This window comes from Balaenoptera physalus, assembly GCF_965194825.1.
Source record: "Balaenoptera physalus genome assembly, chromosome: 13".
Lineage (NCBI taxonomy): Eukaryota > Metazoa > Chordata > Mammalia > Artiodactyla > Balaenopteridae > Balaenoptera > Balaenoptera physalus.
Window position 1 is genome coordinate 72,509,793 of NC_138892.1, and position 23,104 is coordinate 72,532,896.

At 35.9% G+C, this 23,104-nt stretch overlaps 1 protein-coding gene and 1 long non-coding RNA gene across 2 annotated transcripts in view; both read right to left on the reverse strand.

Annotated features, from left to right (window-relative positions):
* The window catches only part of PDZRN4 (PDZ domain containing ring finger 4), a 387,356-nt gene that overhangs the window by 205,404 nt on the left and 158,848 nt on the right, over nucleotides 1-23,104 (reverse strand). The window lies entirely within an intron of this gene.
* LOC309641935 lies at nucleotides 2,673-21,561 on the reverse strand. The gene is made up of 2 exons (XR_014252872.1): nucleotides 21,247-21,561; nucleotides 2,673-21,209 (listed from the first exon to the last, which is right to left on the reverse strand). It is a non-coding gene; the product is annotated as an uncharacterized lncRNA (long non-coding RNA).

Below are 23,104 nucleotides of genomic sequence, written 5' to 3' on the forward strand. Positions count from 1 at the left end.
TCATAAATTTTAACGGATCAAATAAAGTATCAGTATTCTTGTATATACTGATATATATTATATATATTACATAATATTATATATACTATAGATAATACTATTGTAGTAGATATATAATATATATTAGTACATATAATAAACACTTTATTTTTGCACCTTTCTTGTTTTCTACTTTTTCCTAAGACCCAATGACTCAAATCCTTAAACATAATGCAAATAAGGAAAAATACTGAAAGAGCTTGTCTTTGCAACTGCTTGTTTTATAGCTGAGAATGTTTTATGGATACATTTGTGCAGATGAGATGAAAATATTCTCTTTGAGTTTAACCTAATAAAATTACCTTAGAACTAGGACAGTAAAGGAAGATTCTCAAATTAGTTAAGTCAACTTTCATGCAACCAAAAAATACTTACTGAGTACCTTATGTGTCAGACAATCTTGTAATTTCTGGAATAAATACTTTCATATTGTAATTTATTTGTATGAAATAAATGGGGAGAAAACTCTATATCTTTGAATTTCTAACCCCCTGGGAAATTGACTAGGCTTCAATTTCAATATAAATTAAACTAGTATATAATATTTGATATTTGACAAAAGCACAAAAAGTTTACTAACTGGAAGTTATAAAAAGTTATAGCTTATGGCATTTGTAAGTCATTATAATTCTTGATTCAAATTAGAACAGCTCAAGACATCATGCATCTTTTTGTTATGATTTGATCTGTTCATTTCTTCACATGGTGGTCTAAGATTTTCTTAGAAAAGGAACAACAGATCTAGGTTCTTCTTATTTCTCTCCCTTTACTTCCTTCCCAAATTTGAACTAGTTATTTTTCTCCAATCACTGACTTCACATATTCTTTGTCCCACTATCCCACCCTTTATGACACCTTCAGCAAATCCTGTAGTTTCCCAGTCACCTTCTGTTATTAAAAGTTCTATCTAACCTAATTTAAATCTCTAGTCTCATGACTGCTTAACTCACTCTTTCTCAATGCCAGCCAGACTTGGGACCTGGGGCGACCTGGTTTGGGAAGCAAAGGGGTTTCGCCAACATGGGTATATTTTAAAATTCAGTGTCATATTAAGAACAGAGGAGTAATAGTGTTGATAATAAAAACCAAAATTCACAGATCATATCTTATGTACCAGATACTTTGCTAGAAGCATTATATTTATACCTCTACTCTTTACATCATCTCCGAGGCACAGACATGGTTAATAACATGCCCAAGGTCACCCAGCTAGTTGGCAGCTGAGTTAGGATTTGAATTTGAGTATTTATGGCTCTAAAGCTTGTGTTTTTTTTTTTTTTTACCATATACCTCTTTTCTCTAAGTGGCCATTTTGTGTACCTTTTACCATAAGATACAGTCCAAAGGGGCAGAATAACTTATATTCATGTAATAAAGGAGTAAAAAGAGAATATAAGTGGCTTATAAAATAAACTACCACTTTTTAATAATAATCGAAATTCTGTAAGGGCATAGAGATCAATATATAATAGCACAATTTTAAAATGTCCATCTGCTAGAGTTATTTTGGTTTTTAAGAGCAGCAGTAACCTGGAAAACAAAATGTGGGTTCTTCAAGTTTCTCTGGCACTTTCTCAAAACTGAATCTATTAAAAAATACTGAATTCTAAAATAATTAAACACAGCATTTTTCCCCCAGCTTGACTTGTCAATCCTATTAGACCAAAGTCTAATTAAGAGCAGAAAAGTGGTTATTTTATCTGCCAAATGAAAATAATTTAGTGCAAGTTAATAAGGGTTGGCTTATTACTGATTGGCCATTTGATTCCAGCTTGTTATAATAGTAGAAATTGCTTTCAAAAGATATACTCATTTTGCCAGTCATTTATAAGCATGGAACAAAGAAAGAATCCTTTGTTGTGCCTATTTTGGGATTGAAAATAGGATGAAGATACAGTAGAGTACAAAGCTAAACACACCCTTAGAAATCACAACTCTATCTAAGGTGAAGGAAGAGAAAGATAATAAAGTGATTCTAATATTTCATGAGTGTGTTATTTTGCCACAAAGTCATTCAATTAACAAAATCAAATATGAGAATGATTTAAAAGTAGAACTTGCCAAAAAAAAAAAGGTACTTTAAAACAAGCATTTATTGCTTACTAGTAGAATGTATATACCTGCCAAATTACACATGCCACTTTAAAACTGCCTCACATGAGCAAAAGAGTAAAAACTAATTATCATAAAAACTGTATTTGTGCAGTTTTTACTTATATTATATTACACTGTAATGATTTCTAATTAGTATGCTTCATAAAATAACGTTAATAAGACTGACCCTAAAACTTACTCTCAATTACCTGACTTTCTCATTGAGCACTCTATTTTGTAACTTTCTTAAAATATGTCCTAGATTCTCTAGGATAGCATATGAATAGACAGTGGAAAATGCCATGGACATAACGAACTTTTTCATTTACTTACAAAGGCGAGCTGGGAAGTAGATATTCCCCAGGACAGCTTTCTGATGACACTGCAGCCCTGCCAACTCCATGACTGTAACCTCACAAGAGACTTTGGGCCAGAAAACAGCCAGCTATGTTGCTTCTGAATTCTTGACCCACAAAGACTGTAAGATAATAAATGTTTGTTGTTTTTAACTGGTAAGATTTGGGGTTTTTTAAAATAAATTTATTTATTTTATTTATTTATTTTTGGCTGTGTTGGGTCTTTATTGCTGTGCATGAGGTTTCTCTAGTTGCGGCGAGCAGAGGCTACTCTTCATTGTGGTGCACGTGCTTCTCATTGCGGTGGCTTCTGTTGCGGAGCACGGGCTCTAGGCACTTGCGCTTCAGTAGTTGTGGTGCGTGGGCTTCAGCAGTTGTGGCACACGGGCTTACTTGTTCTGCGGCATGTGGGATCTTCCCAGACACAGGGCTCGAACCCGTGTCCCCTGCATTGGCAGGCAGATTCTCAACCACTGCGCCACCAGGGAAGTCCCTAGATTTGGGGGTTTTTACATAACAATAGAAAACTAATACAGATTTTGGTGCCTGGAGGTGGAGTGCTGCCATGAAAAGCAAACTCAAATGTGGAGGCAGCACTGAGACCATGCAGTGAGCTTTTAGGAGTGTGCTAGTAAGAACCTAGAGTGCCTTAAAAAAACTGTCTCGTGGTCTTTGATAGGACTGTAGGGGAGGATTTGCAGCAAAGTGAAGTAAATGTTACTGGAAATTGGAGAAAAGGAGATCCTTGTTATGTAGTGGCAGTAAAGTGTAGCAACCCTGTTACCTTCAGTAGCTTGGAAATAAATGAATTATCTAATAAACTGAGTGGTCTAGTAAAAGGCATGTCCAAGCAAAGTGTTAAAGTTGCTTTCTGGTTTCTTATTCCTGCTTAGAGTAAATTGCAAAAGTATAAATATGAACTAAAGGAAGGCCTGTTAAAAGGAGATGGGAATTGATAGTTTTGAGAATTCTTACCATTTCCATATGGCACATGATACTAAAATTAAGAGAAGGCTTCTGAGAAAAGATGAAATTCAGGGTACTGACAAGAAAACCTGGTCCAAAGATGAAGCAAAGGCTATCCCTGTGAGATATTGCCTCAATGTACTATTCAGTCAAGCAAAAGTCCTCTAAAGAGAGCAGGGATGTGCCCACTCTTCCAACTAAACAAGACTTCTAGAAAGATTAAGGGTGTAGTGTTGTTCCTCAGTGTTCACAAAGTAGAGGAGGGTTCATCTCAAAGATAATTTTGAGTGTAGTCTTTGTCTAACAGAGTAGACACCAGTAAGATTCATGAAGTTTTGAAATAATTATATATTTGGATACATCATCAGCTTAGACTGAAAGGGACAGAGAGATAGCACAAAATGGAATATGACTTTTTGACCTCCAAAGTTCTGCTTGCTGGAATCAGGCAAAGAAAACTACTCAGCTGCAGCCATGTACTAACTTGCATGAAAAATGAAGGATGACTCAGAGCCCGAAAGTGGAGCTGAGAGCTATGAAGACTCATTCCCAGACCTTGAGACCTAATCAAGGAACTTTGGAATTGCTATGGACCAGCGACTCCTTTATGTCTCCCATTTCCCCCATTTTTTGAACAGGAATGTCTATATCAGTTACCTAATACCTGTGATACTATTGTATTTTGGATTTGTGGGGAGCAGATAACTTGCCTCTTTAGTTTCATAGATCTACATATTAAGAGGAACTGTACTCAAGAAGCTTTGTTTAAGATCCATAGTGGAGGAGATTCATCCATACCTAGACTTGATTTAGATGATGAGATTCTGGATTTAGAGCTGATGCTTTGAAGCACTTGGGGGGCCTTGGGAAAAATGAGTGTATTTTGCTTGTGGGCGCAATGTGAATAAACTTACATCCAGAAAGTGGACTGTGGTGGTTACACACATTTCTTGATACTCCTCCCTTCAAGATGTGGAGTGTATTATACCTCCCCTTGGGCGTGGGCTGAATTTACTAATTCACTTCTAATGGGTAGAATATGGCAGAACTGATGCTATGCTACTCTTAAATTAGGTCACAAAAGACCATAGCTTCTGGTTTGGGTGCGTCTCCCTCTCTCTCTCTCTCTCTCTCTCTCTCTCTCTATATATATATATATATATAGATATATAGATATATAGATATATAGATATATAGATATATAGATATATAGATATATATAGATAGATATATATATATATCTTTCAGATCACTTGCTCTGGGGGAAGTCAGCTGCCACGTCATGAAGTCACTTAGGCAACCTGTAGTGAAGCCCATTGGTAAGGAAGTGAAGTGCTTGGTCATCAGTCAGTGCCAACAACCATGTGAGTGACATTGGAAGCAAAATCTCCCCGGTTGAGCCTTCAGGTGAGACTGCAGCTTTGGCCAACAGCTTGGCTGCAATCTCAAGAGACCCCAAACCAGAATCAGGCAGCTAAAATGCTGCCAGATTCCTGACCTACAGAAACAGTGAGAAGATAATGCTTGTAGTTTTAAGCTGCTACCTTTTGGAGAAATTTGTTGTTTAATAATAATAATAACACTAAAACAATACACTGTTCTTAGAAGGTGGAGACAGTATATTCAGGGATTTCTGAGTCAAGATTATATAAAGTTTTACAGCTTCCACTTATTCCTCTCAGAAGGCTCACTCTTGGAACACTGTCTTTGGGAGTCTCCTGATCTGCTACATAAGAAATGTGACTGCCCTAAAACTGTCACTGTAAAGATGCCACATGTAGGTGCCTGTTTATCAGTCCTAGCTGAGCCCAGCCACACAACCACCCCAGCTAAGGCACCAGATATGGGAGTGAAGTGGTCTTAGGTCCTCCAGATCAGCCCATCTTCCAGCCAAATATCACTACATAATCTTAGTTAACCCAATAGAAAGAGAACATTCACTCTTCAGGCCTTGCCTGAATTCTTAGCCCAACAAAGTCATGACATATAATAAAATGGTTGCTGTGGTAAGCCACTAAGTTTGGAGAACTTATTATATAACTACATCTATAGTTACCATTTCTATTCTAGGATAAGCATTCGGTTACACAGTGACACATAATCAGAAAAGCCACCATTTCCATACCAGAAGAGTTCCAAACACTTTGCTGAGCTCCTAGACCCTTGGAAGCCCACTTTTCTTTTTTAATTAGGAGTAAGCATCCCACTATTCAGTTTTCCAAATATGTAATACTTACTACAACTAATTGGGTTACACCACAGTTACAAATAGCCATGACAACGAAGTAAGCCTTTTAAATAAATCTAATATGTTCATGCATTTACCCAACAAACAATTATTAGCCTCAGACCAATTATAGTGTTGAAAAGAAAATAATTGTTACATAACCATTACTTGTGCTAGGTGTTGTATACAACTACAAGAATCTAACATGATTTAAAAAGAGGGGAAAGTGCTACTTACTATATGGTAAATCCTATCAATTAAGATAAGCACTCAGTGAAGGAACCAAAGAGAGGAGCTGAAAGGATTTAGTAGAATAGAGAGTGTTTTCATTACACAGTTACTGGTGGTAAGGAGACCACTATCCTAGTATTATCACAGTAAATACACGATGCCCAGGGCACTGCAGGCACTCAATACATCTGAATGAATTTTGAATGGATGCATATAGCACATGCTAGTAGAATTCAGTGACTAAGTGTATTGTCTTGATTCTTGTTTACAGGCTAACTCTAAAGTTAGATAAAGGGGGTTTTTTACACAATCCGGGCTACCTCATCTTGTGGTTTGGTGGTAAAGCCACAGCTAATAGTAAACTGTTCTTTTGCAATTCCTGTAGCTCCATTAGGAATCTTGCTGAAAGAAATGGCTGGTAAAGGATAAGCCTCCAGTGTTCCTGGATTTTCTGACCATACGCCATTCATCTTACAACTATTCAATGGGTGATAGATAGTTCTCTTTCTTGGTAACTTCTAAGATGATTAGGATTTACGTAAAGGGAGGGCATTCTGTAAGGAATAATGGTGTAAACATAGAGCCAACAAGAGGAACACACAGAGAACATTTTGGGAATAAGGAGGCTTTAGGTACAATGCATTTCAAATAGCTTTTTGTGAACCACTGGCAAGCTGTGCCATCAAGTTAGTGTGTTATAACCAGTCTTCTAAATGAAATATTGAAATAGAATGAAGTATCAAAGAGCATCACAGAAAATAGTAGGTCTCTTTTGAATAATATTTAAGTTGTGGGTGTATGATATATCTCTGTGTTTACTGAGTCCCAGTGAATAAGCTTTTCCTTCTCTGGGTCATGATCGAAGTAGTTTGAGAACCACTGTCCTAGGGGAACATCAGTAGAAGGTACTGGGGGATCTGGAATTACGGAACCAAAGCTTTTATTCTACTCTTTAATCAAAGCAAATCCTTCAGGACATATTCATGATTTAATTCATCCCTAAGCATTAAATTCTCAAGAATTCTGATATCAGTACATTTTATATGGCCTAATTTTATTAAGAATCACAAAATACAGGTTTCTTTATTTTAGTGGATATAAGATCTATAACATAAAGCTATACTATAACTTTCCCATTTTTTCAATTTTACATCTTCTCCCTAAAGCCCTGTGCTACTATAAAAGATATAATATGATTTGAAACAAACATCACTCCAGGGCTTCCTCATCTTCATCACTTGTTGGTTTGTGACCTTGACACTTATTCAATTAGAAGTGACTCGTCCATCATGCACTCCTTTGCTAAAGTCAGCCTTTTCACACCAAGGAGAAGGCTATTCAGTTAGTAAAGATTTTTCAATGAACCCAGGGCCAAAAAAAAAATCTGACAATGTTAGAGCTTATAAACTAGTGACTGGGGGAGGGGTCCATTTCCCAGACGCTATCATTCCCCCAGTGTTATGACACTCAGTGCATTGATGTTATCAGGAGGGTCCACAAATAATCTGTAGGCAAATAAATTGCTTCAAAATGTCCCAGATTGTGAGGTTATTTAATCTGTTCCCTGACGTGTGTCTCAAGTACGTAAGGTGGCTCAAGCCCTTCCCAGTTATTGTGTCAATTCTCCCTTGGTCTCAGAATACAGGTGAGCAAAATGTCCACATCACATACTGGCCATACAGTAAGCTGGGAGAGAGCAGGACTTGTTAAGATTGTCAAGTACCATTCACAAATTTATGCCTGTGGAGTTGTTCCCCCTGGAAGGGAACCAAATAACTCATGCTTTTTGAAAATTGCTTATGACAGCTTTTCAGTCTGCTTTAGGCTGGCTCTCCGTGGTGATTTGTATTTTCATATACTGCTCATACATTAAAAAATTTACACCTGTCAGGTATTGACAGAGTGCCTCCATCCCTAACCATTTTCAGCGGGGGAATGCTTTGCTTCCAGACATTATCCAAATAAGTTTCTATCAAGAGTGAGGGTGACATAACAGGTGAAGTCATAAGAAATATGAAGCACATAAGTATGGAATTTTAATAAGAAACCAAGTCTTTGGACTTTTTGAAGGGATGGAAGTTGCAATAGTCCTAGGACATTTGAAATTGTACATCCAGTTGTGGGCTGATAGTGGGGAGCAACCATAATTGTAGCTACAGTGTAGAACTTGCAAAGTTTGTTTTATTGTTCATGATGGAATCATATTTCCTCTCTGCATCTGTGACTTATGTTTAGCATTAGAAAAAATAAGACTGTCCATGGTATCTTCTTCTTTTGTTTTAAAATAAATGACAATAAATACTATTGCCAAGCTGTTTGTGTCAGTTATTTGGTTTTACTCGCTTCTGAAGTTGCTTACACCACAGGGGCTTGTAAATTTTCACCGACTCTAGACCACTGTTATATTATTCTTATCAAACAACCTCCTGGGAGATAAGAGTATCCCAAGTATCAAAGGGATAATGACATGTTACTTAGCCCAATTAGAAGGATGTGTGTGGTCTGAGCCCCATGAATCGTCAGTTTGGAAATATGAAAAAAGCTTTTCCTTTTTTGGCTCAGAAATTCTTACCAATCCCCAGGTTACCAGCCAAAAATATCTATTTTTCTTAGAGAGTGTAGGGCACGATTCTTTGACAGAATGTACTTTTTATTTTTTAAATGCTGTAGGATCAATGTTATAATCTTGTCTGGCATCAAATAGGCACTATTGACTGACTGAATGAATGAATGAATGAATCAATCAATCAATGTAAGATGCATAATGATGTTCTAAAGCAATCAGGTGTATGTTGCATGACAAGAACACTTATCAGGCAGGATTTTAGGTGCTTAGATATATCACATCACCTTTAGTCTTCCTGAAACTTTTGGAGTTGAGTGTTGCTATTACTTCTAGTATTATTATTTCCCTTTTCTAGGTGAGAAAATTGAGTTTGATGTATGATTCTAATCCGCTTTAGCAGTCCCTGTTCTCTTTACCTTTACTATAAACTATTTTAAGTGCTAAGGAAAAGCCCCTCAAGCCAAGAAATAAGGGTCAACTGTTGTAATAAACAGTAGCTAGGCTGAGCCGTCTTCAGAAGTAGCTAACTCCAAGAGCACAGGACAGAAGGGTCCCTCCAAGACTAATTTTACACAGTTAGAAAAATAATTTTAACAACTTAAAATTATCCAGAACTATTAAATTCTCTCTGAAGACAGTATTAATTTCACCTATATTGAATCCAAAAATAGGAAGTCTCCAAAAGAAAGTTTTTGGCAGTGTTAAATCCAGCCTTGTTAAAGGGAGAAAAAAACACTGTCAGGAGAAGGTTACTTCTGGGCTTAATAAAATTGTTTATTCTGGTGTGAGTGGCACAGGAAATGCTTACCATATCTTTCCACAGCTTGGAAAAAATATCCCTTAAAACTGTCGCTATGCTGAAACTGATATTAATAACTTAAAATTCTGATTCTTCCATCAACTTGCAACACTCTGTTTATTAAGGGACCCTACCGGGAGGTACTTTGAGGACCGGAAATTGAGTACCCCATTTCATAAAAAGGCTTTTCCATGCATCTCCAATACCCTTCAGAAAATAAAGTAACATCTTGGTGAATGTATCAGTCTTTTTTAAAACTGAGCTAGCATTAATCAGCTCAATATATTCTAGGCAAAATTAAAATCTATGAGGAGAAATTTACCTATAATACAACACAACAAATATTATAATACAAACATGTACAAAGTAATAGCAAACACTGATAAAAGAGTGGTTAATCCATGTGAAAAGAGAAAATTTTATAGAGCAGGGATTATTTGAGCTGATCTTGAAGGAAGAGAGGGAGTTTTCCCAGATCCTTTTGGGCTCCAAAGTTTTCTGGAATGTATCTTTGCTAATCATGAAAACTCAGTGTGACTTGGTGCTTATGAATGCATTCTGAACAGTCATAAATATTTCAGTTGGTGCTTTAATCATAAAATATAGAGTGTTTATTTCTATCAGCTAACTACTTTAAAATGCTCAGCATATTTTCAGAGCCCATTTTTCTGCCTTTTTCCCCTAGAGTGCCTCCACAGAACAGCTTTGCTGGAGTTATTGCCTTGGCAGAAGGGAGGAAAATTTCTGGAGTATCCACGTGGCAAAAGCTGAATAAATAGTGTGCTTCAAATTTCCAAGCTGGGTGCCAAAAGTCCTCATTTGGTGCTCTAAAGAGCAGAAGGGCACAGAAGGTTCTGTTTGATTGGCCTCACACATCTGAGGGTCTGAAGGCATAATCAGGCGCCTGAGGAGTCATATTTGAGGCTCAATGCATTACACTCAATGAGTTACAAAATCACAACGTTAAAATGGAATTCACTTAGGTTGGACCTAAGTGAATATATTGTGCTCATTTACTTTCTTTCTGGGGGGAAACCCCAATGAGGAAAGATGAGAAGAAAAGGTCATGAATCACTTTTTTTTGTTTGTTTACAAAGTGACAACCGATAAAACAAGAAGAGTTTCATTCAATGTCAGGATAAATGCATTTGTTAGCAAATGAACTGTGTACTTTTTAATATTCTTTAGTGTTTGCCTTTTCTTCACATGCTCTTGTGACATAAAGCTATAAATGAAGATATAAATTAAAAGGCCAGTTGTAGAAAAACATTGCTTGTATTACAAAAAAAAAAAAAAAACGTATATTTACACCTAAATTCCCCCATCTTTTGGGCCAGGCTTCCAAAAAGCTGCCAAATAGTACAACAGAAAAAGTACACTTTTGAAAACTAAAGAGACTGCTGATACTCCCTATGTGAACTTTACCAAGTAATTTAAAGTCTCACTATTCTCTTCTGTATGAGGGCTAAGCTTAATTTGCAAGGTAGGTCTCCAAAAAGAATCAAGATTTTGGTGAGAATATGGACTGGCCTTTAATAAATATTTGACAAATGAATGAAAGAACCTTCTGTTTCAGCAAAACTCAATGAGGTTCTCTTCCCTGAATTTGCAATTCCTTACTTCGGTTGCCCATTTGCTTGTGCCATTCTTTGGTTCAATGCATAGGAGATTAGAGCAGGGAGCATCTACCACTAACTAGCTGTGTGATGATAATCAAGTTGCATAACTTCTCTAGGTCTTAAACTTTATCATTTGTAGAAGATAGATAGCTATATTCAATGAGTGAGTACATGTAAAGCATTGGGAATTGTGCTTTGGACATTTGGTTTACTTAATTTTAAAACAGTATAAAAAAGTAAAGACCAGTATTCTGAAATTAGATTTAAAATAAATAAGAATCCAGCTATATATTGTTTAGAACATACACACTTAAAGACTCAATGATATAAGAAGTTTGACTGAAAAGGAAATAATAAAGAGATATGAGTGAAATAAAAACTGAAAGGGAACTGATACAACAGTATTGATTGCATACAAAATAGACTTTAAAGTAAAAGGTCATTAACAAAAAAGAGCAATTTGATTTATAAATTAAATGAACAGTGCAAGAGTAAAAGGTAACCATATTGATCATAAGTGCACTTAACCACATCTCCTCATGAGGCATAAAGGAAAATTTTAAGGGAATTGCAAGGAAGAATTAATAAATCCACAACCATACTGTAAGACCTTACCATACCATTCTAAGAAACTGAAAACAGACAGAGAAGTAGTGTGAATAATACAAAGTAGAATTACATAATTAACAAGCTTGAGCTACCATATGTGTGTGCATATTAGTGCATGTGTGTGTATGTGTGAATGTACACATGTATATATATGAATATGCATGTATATTATATACACATACACACATATTTATGCTCACATGTACACAAATGAGAAGGAAAAAGAAATAACTTTGTACCCCCAAATTATAGAAACATTCTTTTAAAACTTACTAAAAAAATCACAAGTGATTATAAGTACATTACGTTCATGATTAAGGAACTATCAATAAATATAGAAGAATCAACAGAGCATACAATATGTTTTTTGACAAAAATGTGATAAATTTGAATGGGTGAGGGCACAATTCATAAGTTTGAGACATGAAAAGCATACTTCTTAAAACTTCATGATGAAGAAATAATTATAAAAAATTATAAATATTTGCTTGTCATAGCAATGACAATTCTGCATATTAAAGCATGTGGTATGCAGGTAATGCAGTATATAAAAGGAAATATACAGTCTAAAAGGCATATAGAGAGAAAAGGGAAAAAGAAAGGAAAATTAATACGTGAATAAGTATTTAACTTATGAATCAAGGAAAACACCACTAAGTAAACCTGAAAGAAACAGAATTAGCAGAAAATAAAGAGTAGAAATGATTGAAACAGGAAACAAAGAAAGATTACAAGTATTCAATAAAAATAATATGAAGAGACTAGCAAAGAAGACAAACTGTTGATGATATTGGACTAGAAAAAAAGAAAAATATATAGAGAATGGTAGAAAGGAAGATGGGGACATTTCTATTTGCAATTAATAGAGTAGCTATTTTACAAACACCAGTTCAGTATAGACACTGTAAATAGTGGACATATTCTTGAAGAAATGAAACTATGAATCACTTAGATTGGCTTAACAGCAAGTAGAAATGTTAACTAAGACTATAAAGATGAGAAAATCGAATCAGTAGGTAGGAAAAAACCCTCAAACATCACCAGCCCCAGTTTTACATGAGCATTTTTTTTTTTTTTTTTTTTTTTACCAAAGATGGTAATCTCCATCTCTAGCAAACTGGTGCAGAAAATAGATAAATAGTCTAGTACAACCTGATACCAAAAGCAAGCCTGGACATTGGGATTGACATATATACACTAATATGTATAAAATAGATAACTAATAAGAACCTGTTGTATAAAAAATAATAAATAAAATACAATTCAAGAAAAAAAGCAAGCTTGGACATGCATAAGAAGTTATAGATTATGAACAAGTAGTGTCTACCCTTGAAATGCAAATTGTTTAACATTAGAATGATCTTTTAACATAATATCCACTATTAGCAAGTTAATATTGTAAAACTACATGTTAATTTCAACGGATAATAAAATTCTTTAAATAAAAATCAATGTTCATTTGTATTAAAAATCTTTTAAAAAGAGGAAAAAACATAAGTTCCTTAGCTGTGAGAATATATAGCACATATTCTTAGAATTAAAGTATTGAAAACTGAAAGACTTTTCTTTAAAATCAAGAATAAAAAAGGGATGTTTGTCATTACTTTTGTAATTGTAAAGTATTTAACACTGCACTAAAAGCCCTAGCCAGTGCAGTAAAAAAGAAAAATATATAAGAGGGAAAATAATTGGAAAGGGAGAAACAAAAATCTCATTATTTGCAGAAAGTATAATTGTATGAATGAAATATCCAAAAGAATCTATAAATTCACAGATTATTAAAAGATTTCAGCAAAATTCATTGTATATAAAATCTATTTATGAAAATTATGCAGTGACCTGTGTTTAAGTTCTGGTTTCCATAAGTACAAGCTACATTGGTCATGTGATTTCTGAGCATTTAACATAAACTCTTAGAACATGGATTCCTAACCTGAAATACCAAGATAATACAACTTCCCTTGAGGGTTGTGAAGATAAAATGAAGTCTTGTTTGTAATATCTAGAAACATTATTTTCCCTTCTCTACAAATTTCATATCATAGGCCATAATAAAGGTAGAGTCATTAGACTACTCAATATCCTTTTTATATGACACGTTAATAATTATCTAACTACAAGAAAAGAATTGCAGAAAATTTTCTCATAACAGGAAGTGAATACAACAGGTGTAGTATTTTTTTAGCAAGAGACACTGATACTTGAAATCGGTTAGCTGGCTTTCTTTAAAGTCAAAATAGAAAGTTACCTGAGAGATTGCTTCTGTAATTCAATCTGGAGTAACCTCTCTCAGTTATATAAATATATGCCAGCTGGCTTCTATGTCCGAGAAAAACACCCAGGAAAAGGGGGCTCTACATTCTGGACAAGAGCAGCCCCTTGCCCTCAATTATATTGCCATCCACTGGAGAGAAGATGAGAAAATACAGAAGCACCTGGATGGAAAATGTAAAGAGCTCGCCTTCCTTTTTAAGGACTAATATTATTAAAATCTTTTGAATGGATTGAGATAATACAACTGAAATCTGCAGACAAGAAAGATGCCAAAAGCCTCTAAAGAAAACTTGCAGGTAAGGAAAGAAAGACGGCTGAACTGGCCCTGTGCTCAACTTCAAGGTGGTCTTGCATTGAGTTCTTTGAATAATAATTATAACAGCTAGTAGCCTCTGTTCTAAGTGTGCAAGTGTATGTGTGTGGATATAACTCATTAGACCTCACCAAATACTTACCCTTGTACAACTCATTGAGGAAGGTACGATATTCTAGCTGTCTCACGTAGCATGAGTCTGAAGCCCTTTCTTATCCTGTCTCTGGGCACTGTTGGTGTGCTGGGGGGAATATGGTTGAGTTAGAAGCATAAACTGAGGAGTGGAAAGTGCTGGATGGAGTGGGACTATCTTTTCCAGGGAAGCCATTGTGTCCTGCACAGGGATATGGACCGACAAGAATGTAACCACAGCTGTGGACAGGAAGACAACAAACTGTGCAGGTCCTGTTTTCAACAGTGACACCTTGTGGCAGACAGAAGTAAAAGCAGTCAAATGGTGAGTGTTGATCTGACTCTTCAGATCTCCCTTCCTCCCTCACCTTCTTTTTAAAAGTAGGATTGGGCTTTTTGACATTTTTTTTTTTTTTTCAAGAGGAGAGAGAGAAAGTAGGAAACTGAGTGTCTTGTTTATTAGATCAGGAGGCAGTTTAAGTGCTTACAGTGACTATTAGAATATTATGTTAGAATATTAGAAACAGAGGGCACCTTACTTTTTCCCTGCATTGTGGTGTGTACAGGTTTCTTCTGTTGTCTTAGCAAGCACAAACTCACTGCCAATTATGGTGAAACATTTCTCTCGATGGCTTGGTATCACTCATCCCTTCTGCCTCATGGACTTACTTTGGGATTTTTTTTCTTGTTTTTATTTGTTTTCAATACCTAAATAAGAGATTTTATGTTATGATCTAATTTATTGGGTTGGCCAAAAAGTTTGTTTGGGTTTTTCCGTCACATCCTACAGAAAAACCCGAATGAACTTTTGGGCCAACACAATAGTTTGTAGGTTCCTTAAATCCTCTTGAAAACAGGCAAGACATATATTAAAAATAGTAAACTCTTCGGATTTTCCCACAGTGATAAGGAAAGGAAGACACATATTCACACATATTACATACACCCAAGCTATTTTATGTTAATAACAGCAAATTTTCATTTCTTTTGTGAAAGTGTTCATAAAAGATAAATAGAAAGAGGAAAAGGCACTGGTGAGACACTGTGGAAGTTTACACAGGCTTGCGAGCAAATGTAGCATTTTTTACCAATAAATTCAAGATTCATATCGTAAGCAATGATGGACTTGAGTCTTCCTTATTTGAGACTCATGTGTACTCAGGGATGTAGGGGCAAAGTTGTACGTAGGAACACAGAGGTGATTTGTGTGTGTCTACGCTTCTGCCTCTTGTAATCTTGCTGAGCTGAATTTGCATGCCCTCTAACCTAGGGAGAAATGGAGCTCAAATAGCTCCACATAGGTCTAAATCACCTTTCCCAGCACCATTCACGCTCCACGTCACCCCACCTTGACCTTACTGCATTCTGACCCACTCAGGCACATTTCAAATAATTCAGACTTATGCTAGAGCATTTTGAAAAGAAACATTTATTTCAAAAACAGTTCATAATTTCCTAATATCACAAAAGATATACATATATATATAGTAATAATTACAATGTAATCAAAAATTATAATAAATACTAAGGTAATTTTCTTATGGTAGTAAATACTGAAAGGGCTTATTGTCTTGTGCAGATGTTTAGAATTAACCTTTCTTTGCCTATCCTTTCTTCTCTATCAGACTCAGTAATACCCATTTTATTGCTAGTCTTACTAAGGAAACAAGTTACCTTCAAAAGGAAATATTATCGTATATTCCATTAAACACCGCAAAACTTAAAATTTCACATAAAAATAGGTTATCGAATTACATGGTAAATATGTCGCTTGTTCATTGTCCAGTACACAATATATTTACAGGAAAATTACCAGGAACTTCTCAACTGTATCAGATCTCAACCTTATATTTAGATGCAGTCATATATTACTGCTGATAATGTGATGTCAGTGAATAGATTGGAATTTTTCACTGTCCTTTATCAAGATAAATTGTTCTGTCAATAGCAAATGGCTGGCAAGTATTAACACTCTGCACACTATATGACTTTTCATTCCCTGCAAAAATTGTATTTAATGTTTTTGCACAAAATCTATGGCCATGACTATCCTTATTACCTATTTAACTACCTTTTAAAAGGAGGATTTATTTCAGCAAATTAGGACCTGGGTAACAAGATGGTATCATGCATCATAAACTTTAAGTCAATACAAGGCAGGACACTTGCAGTTTGAATGGGAAAATACCTTGCTCTCATCTCTTGGTCATCCAATAGTATTAGCAATCTGTGTTGGGAGCAGCTGCTCAGAGCAGAACTTTATCTTGGCCTCCTTCCATCTACACTGCCACGGTGTCCCACAGTAGCAATTTGCTCATTGGCCTATTACTTTCAATAGGTATTCCAGTAATTGGCTATTTCACACTTGTAAGGCTTGAACTGGCAGAGAGCAAAGGCCAGGCAACCAGCCTGTCAGGGTCTAGCAAGCTGGTCGTTCATCAATTATAATCAGTTTTACAAGAGTGAGTGAATCCTCAGAAACCTTGTTTGCTCTGATCAGTTTTGCTACTAGTATAATTTGACCACAAACTGAGCTGCCCTTATCTGAAGAATGAAAAAGTTGTCCTACAGTGACAAGCATGTTTGTTTATTCAGACCCCTGGAGAGACTGATTTGGGCTAAAAGGGGGAAGGGGAAGTTTTGATAATTCTGGGTTCCTTCTGTTTTTCTAACCACTTACTGTCTGTCACACAATACACTTTGCCAAAAAATAAACATTCAGAGGGCATCCACATAATTTATTTTTTAATGATAGATTATTCAAGAAGGCCTCATCAAGTTAAGAATTTAAGAGTTAAATTTCTCAAAGGTGAGGTTCACTCTGGCCAAAGAGGTTGGGAGTTTTTGCAATCATAGATTATTTTAGAAATATCTATTTAAATGCAATTTAAAAATACTGTAGTAGCAGAAATGATGTGTGCTTATGCATACGTAAGTTCTCAATGACCTGATTTAACATGATCTAGGATAAACTAGAAAAATGGTCTGCTAGAAACTTTGGGTCCATAACCGTAAATCAGCATGGGCCTCACTCATTTAAAAATAGCAATTTTTCTCTTGTTAGCCATTCCCAATATCTTCTGCTATTTCTCATATCACTGAGCTCGAAGAGAACAGAAACATCTGGCACAGATCTAAGTTTTCAAGCAAAAAATATGTGAAACGGAGACAAGAAGTAACACATTTAAAATCCTGATCAGTTTCAACTGCCCTCACAATTTCAGGGCCTAAGCATGAGGGTCATTGCTAATTTATGTAATTCACCCTAGGGGCCTAGAAAAACTTCATTTTTATAATTTAGAAAGAGGGTTCCATTTAAAAGTGCTTCTTAACATCCCGGATTTATATTTTTTCCCCCCCGCTGGCATCTCTTTTGCAAAAAGAATAAGCTAATGCCTACTTGGAAAGCATGCATACAAAATTTCTAATGGAAAAAACTGCTCTTTATTATGATGTCTATTTTTTGCCGTCGATCAGCACCTATGATTCCCATACAACAATCCTATGCTCTCTCTTCCCAAAGGCCCATTCGGTCTGTTGACCAGCTGGTGACAAGGTGATCTGTCATCAACAACTGCCTTGAGCACAAATAAAATATACAATCAAAAATTTGACCTAGTTAGTAAAGATATTCAAAAAATTCCAACTTAAAAAAAACATAAAGGGTAGGTGATTTAGAAAGCTGTTAGAGATGCTCAGAAATCAGTTCTAAATTTTGAAAAGACATGACTACAGCTTTTAATAAATCTACCTTCAAAGAGTTATGCACTCTTCCTAGTTGAATAAGTGAAGTGACACAGATGCATATCTAATTGTAATACATCACAGGATAATCTGTCAAGTCCCCAGTGCTCAGGCCCTGTCACCCCTCTTCATCCATTATTTATCCACAGCCTTCATTGCCAGCGAAATCTCTGTGAAGTATGTAGTATTTTCACTACATACTTAGCAAAAACTTTTGGAAAGCATGTAGTGGATAATGATCGTTCAACACTGTGTAAATTGTTTCTGAGGGGGAAAAAAACAAAACATTTAAAAAGCACCAGGATTATCCCAGACAAAATCATACATTTCATTTAGCCAGAGAATACAGTGGCTGTTCCATACTAACAAAGTTCATTTGGGTGAAACCATAAGGCCCCAAATGCCTTTTCTTTGCTGTAGAGCAATCAAATCTCCATGATCTTCCTTGTAGCATGACAGGGACTGGGGAGACCTCAAAAAATGCAAGCCTGAGCTTATAACAACATCACTTCAGTAGTAGGCAAGCAGATGAAGGGCCCAATGTAATCATTTTTTCTTTTTCCCTCTTTTTTTAAATTGCTAAGTTGATAAAGAAGTTGGAAGAATGAGGAGATGTACATCTTGACCACTTTCTTGGTGCGGAAAGCCTGCCTCTGGCAGTTACTGGAAACTTGTAGTCTTGCTTTTCTGCATGATTTTTCTACTGGCTCCGGTGCACATCCCTTAGTTGGGAACAGGGACTTGAGAAAGCTTCCCAAACAAATGTATCCTGGCTTTACAATCAGGATCACATGGTGCTGTTTTTTGTTTTTGTTTTGTTTTTTGTCTTTTTAAGGAATCACTGTCATAATTCACAATAATCGTATTTTTTTGAAATATGCTCTTAAACAATGAAGAGGAAAAGACATATTTTAAAGCACTTGAACAGTTCAGACAGATACTCTGATTTAGTCATGAAGGGGTGATAAGAACAAAAAGCTGCTTCAGGCATGTAGTAGTAGAAAATTAAGGTTCCTGTAAATTAGGTGGCTCTATTCCTCTCCCAGTCCAATCACTAGCTTTATTGTTTGTCAATAAAATACCAGATAAAAGACTAGTCTCCAGATAAGTCAGCTGTTGCCATTTGGACCTTGTGATACTTTATGTTCTCAGACTGTGGTGTGGCAGTTGCTGATAATACCTTTACATCACTAACAGGTACCCTAAGGCCCAAACCTTACACACTTTCCTCTGGAAAGGAAGACCATAATAAAAGAACAGAACATACATACCATACACAAGGTAAGACTAGGCAAGTAGCTGTTTTATGGCTTTGTAACATTTGAACTAGAGTTCTGAAACGTGCTTTGTGATTAATAAAAGTCACAATTAACGTAGGAATATGACAGCTGGAAGCAGTTCTGGTTCTTGATGCAACAACTAAGCTGCTTCCCACAGCCTCACACAATTCCCCCTAAGCAGAGCCCAGCCTGTCCTGTAACAGCTGCTTCCCATCACTTCCCTGGACAGAAGGGCAGTGGATGACACGCCTTCGCTATGGAGATCCATGCATCTCCTTGACAATGTGCAGGAAATCCCACCATGTGGAAAAGACGAGTTTGCTTCTTTCCTTTGAAGATGTACGCTAAACTTACGGGATCATTAGGCAACCCTGAGAAAGAACAGATTTTCTTTCTTTTAAAACTTTACTTCCCCTAAAGAAAAAATAAACTCCATCTTATGTGGCTGTTAGGATAGCAGCACTGAGGATATGAATTCAAGCTTGTCTCATTTGGTATGAGGTTCTCGTATTTGAAGAGCTAGTATTATTATTATCATTATCATTACTACTTTTATTATTATTTTAAATCAGAAGCTGCCTTCACGCTTAGAAATCCAGATTCTATTCTCTAAATCCAAATAAATTCTCCAAGATTGAGAAGATTAAAAAAATTGCAGGTGAAATAAAGTAATTTTTAAGTTTATTCTCACTTTGCACGGGCTGGGGGGAGTCTTGGCTCTATTTATTGAGGCAGTACTAACAATTAATTTAGGAAGATGGTGCGACATGAAAATAAAACTTCTGATTGAATTTCAAGGACTCTTCTGTTTAACTAGCTTCAAGAGTCCTTTTTTGATCATAATAAAATTATTTGCCATATGGTTCAGATGCTTGTGATCCCCTTTCAATGAGAGGATTATGCATGAGATAAAATGCCTACTGTAGCTGCAGCCAAGCACACAGCTGGCTCTGATAATGCCAACAAATGGCTTCATCTATCTCAATGTCACGTAGGAGCTGGTGCGATGTGAGTCAGCCCCGAATACAATTAAAATCTACATCATCTGTGAGAAAGGTGATGGAGGTTCTGACATCAGAGCTGAGCCAGATCCATCCTCTTCCCAGAGCAACAGAAGAAACGTGTTGCCCCTTCACCCTGTCACATTAATGATGCACCCTGCACATCCCTTCCTCTGCACATTAAAGATACTAAATCAAGGAGCCTCTGATTTAAAAGTTTCACCTTTATCTGACATTCAGCAACAAGATGTACAGTTTCTAAACTAAAGTTGTGTATTCCTTGCTTCCCTTCTTTTCCTGATGAGAAAATGCCATTTATGTCAACGAGTGAAATATAAATAGAAAAGTTTATGATCCATGTGGCCTCAAATTGTGGCAATATGCAGAAATTTCCTTGTTTTAGTTCCACAATGTTCAACCACACTAATAAAATCAGGTTTGACCATCCATTCGTTCCAGAGAGCCAAATTTTATTGCTAAAACATCCATAACTCATAACAAGCAAGCTCAGTACCAATTCACAGACAAGTCGCCTCTTTTGCATGTCTTGAGTAAAAATGAAAAGTGAAGTTTGTGCAGAAATTTTGCCATTTTGCTCTATTATATTAGAAGGAAACCTTGCCAATATATATGGAAACTATGCCATATTCATTAGCATATCCAATGACTTTCCATTAAAAGTACATGGAATAACACCTAAATTTCAGAATGAGGTTACTTAAAGTGAATTTTATAATTTGTTCATTATTTATACACTTCTGTTATGTACCTTTTTCCCTACTGAGTGATTATTCTTAAAAGACAAAATTAATAAACCGGGGCTTCCCTGGTGGCGCAGTGGTTGAGAATCTGCCTGCCAATGCAGGGGATACGGGTTCAAGCCCTAGTCCAGGAAGATCCCACATGCTGCGGAGCAACGAAGCCTGTGAGCCATAACTACTAAGCCTGCGCTCTGGAGCCTGCGATCCACAACTACTGAAGCCTGCGTGTCATAACTACTGAAGCCTGCGCGCCTAGAGCCCGTGCTCAGCAACGAGAGAAGCCACCGCAATGAGAAACCCGCTCACCGTAAGGAAGAGTAGCCCCCGCTCGCCTCAACTAGAGAAAGCCCGCGTGCAGCAACGAAGACCCAATGCAGCCAAAACTAAATAAAATAAAATAAAAAATAAATAAATTTATTAAAAAATTAATAAACCGTACACTAGTATGCAAACCTGTAAACTAGCATGCAAATTTCTCATGCAACTGAAAGAGGAAAGTATCCACACCAAACAAAATACCCTATACTTTACAGTCAAAGAAAAACCTGTGTAAGATGCTTGAAAGTCCTTAACATATAAATATATGTGTTTGCACACATTATATATCTACATATATGTAGATATAAGTTACATACATATTTAGGTATATAAATAATTCTTCGGAAAAATCGACGGGTTCTTTTTGTTGGTGTTTTAATTTTCTGACCCTGAAGTTAGGTAGAAGACCTCGTGTAACATAAGGGAGATAATCATCAATGGACATGAGATATTTCAGATGTCGTCTTTTGCACACTTTCCCTGTCTTTGATGGTCTATAATATGCATAAGAGTAATTTTTAAGCAAGCCTCTTTCAAGTAGTCTACTAATGTGACAATTATGCCTTTAGTCTATTCAGTTTATGAAAAATGTATAAAAAGCAAGTCAGTTATTCATTAATTTTTTAACCAAATAAGCTTATAACTCACTATGCTGTCTTAGGACAATTTCTATAGAATTCTTTGTAGTCACCTTATACTAGTGGCTTTTGACTTTGGCTGTACCTTAGTATCACTTGTGGTGTTTTTAAAAGTAAATATGCCTATGACTTACCCCCAGTATGCTGGAACTGAATCTCTGAGACTGGGGCCCAGACTTCTGCATAAGATTCCGCTATAAGGTTCCCCAGATGATAGCTAATGAACCATGAAAGATGGAGGCCTGTATCTAAACATTGCCTAAAAGGTATTTTAAATGTATTATTTAGCAGCTATATGAAATATACAACACCATTAGAATAACTGTATTATTTACAGACATTTCTTGCTTTAAGCAAAATACATCACATTTCTAATACAAATTTATACAATCCTGTAAATATTTATTATAATGTTATGATATGGTTATCTCTATACTAGGTATTGTATGGTAATATAAAGAAGTATGACATAGTTTTTATGTTTATTGAGTTAATCATCTCAGTAGGAAACAGACATACACCATATTAAGTATTAACCAAATATAGTAATTGTCATATTGAATGATGCTTACAATAAATGCCAAAAGGCAGTAGACCTAGAAAGTACCAGTGTGCAGGCATGTGTTGATTATTCCCCATGGAAATCTTTATCAAATATTCCTTTAGAGAGAAAAATCCACTGCTGCTTCTTAGAAATGATTTTTTTTTTAATTGTCACACAAAACTTCTGGGAGAAACCTATCACACAAAGCAAGATACCTTATCAACTATATTTTAACTGTTAGTCTTAAGTTGCAATAGGTCCTAGCTTGATAAAGGTTTGGTTTATTAACCCCAAATGAGAATTGCCTATAACAGATTGTCTTTTTGAAGACAGAACTAAAAAGGTATTAGGAATGTGTGTGTGTGTGTGTGTGTGTGTGTGTGTGTGTGTGTATTTATTTATTTATTTTAGATATGAATGTAGTAATTTGAATATGGAAGTGTCCCATTTCTAACCTAAAGTAGATATTTAATAGATTTCTAGTCTTCCAATTTCATTTCCAAACTCTTCTCCACCAAAATACAGTTAACCAGTCCTTCCTTCAAAGAATTAAAAAAATACTTTAGAGATTTGGTGATTGAAAATGCCTTTGA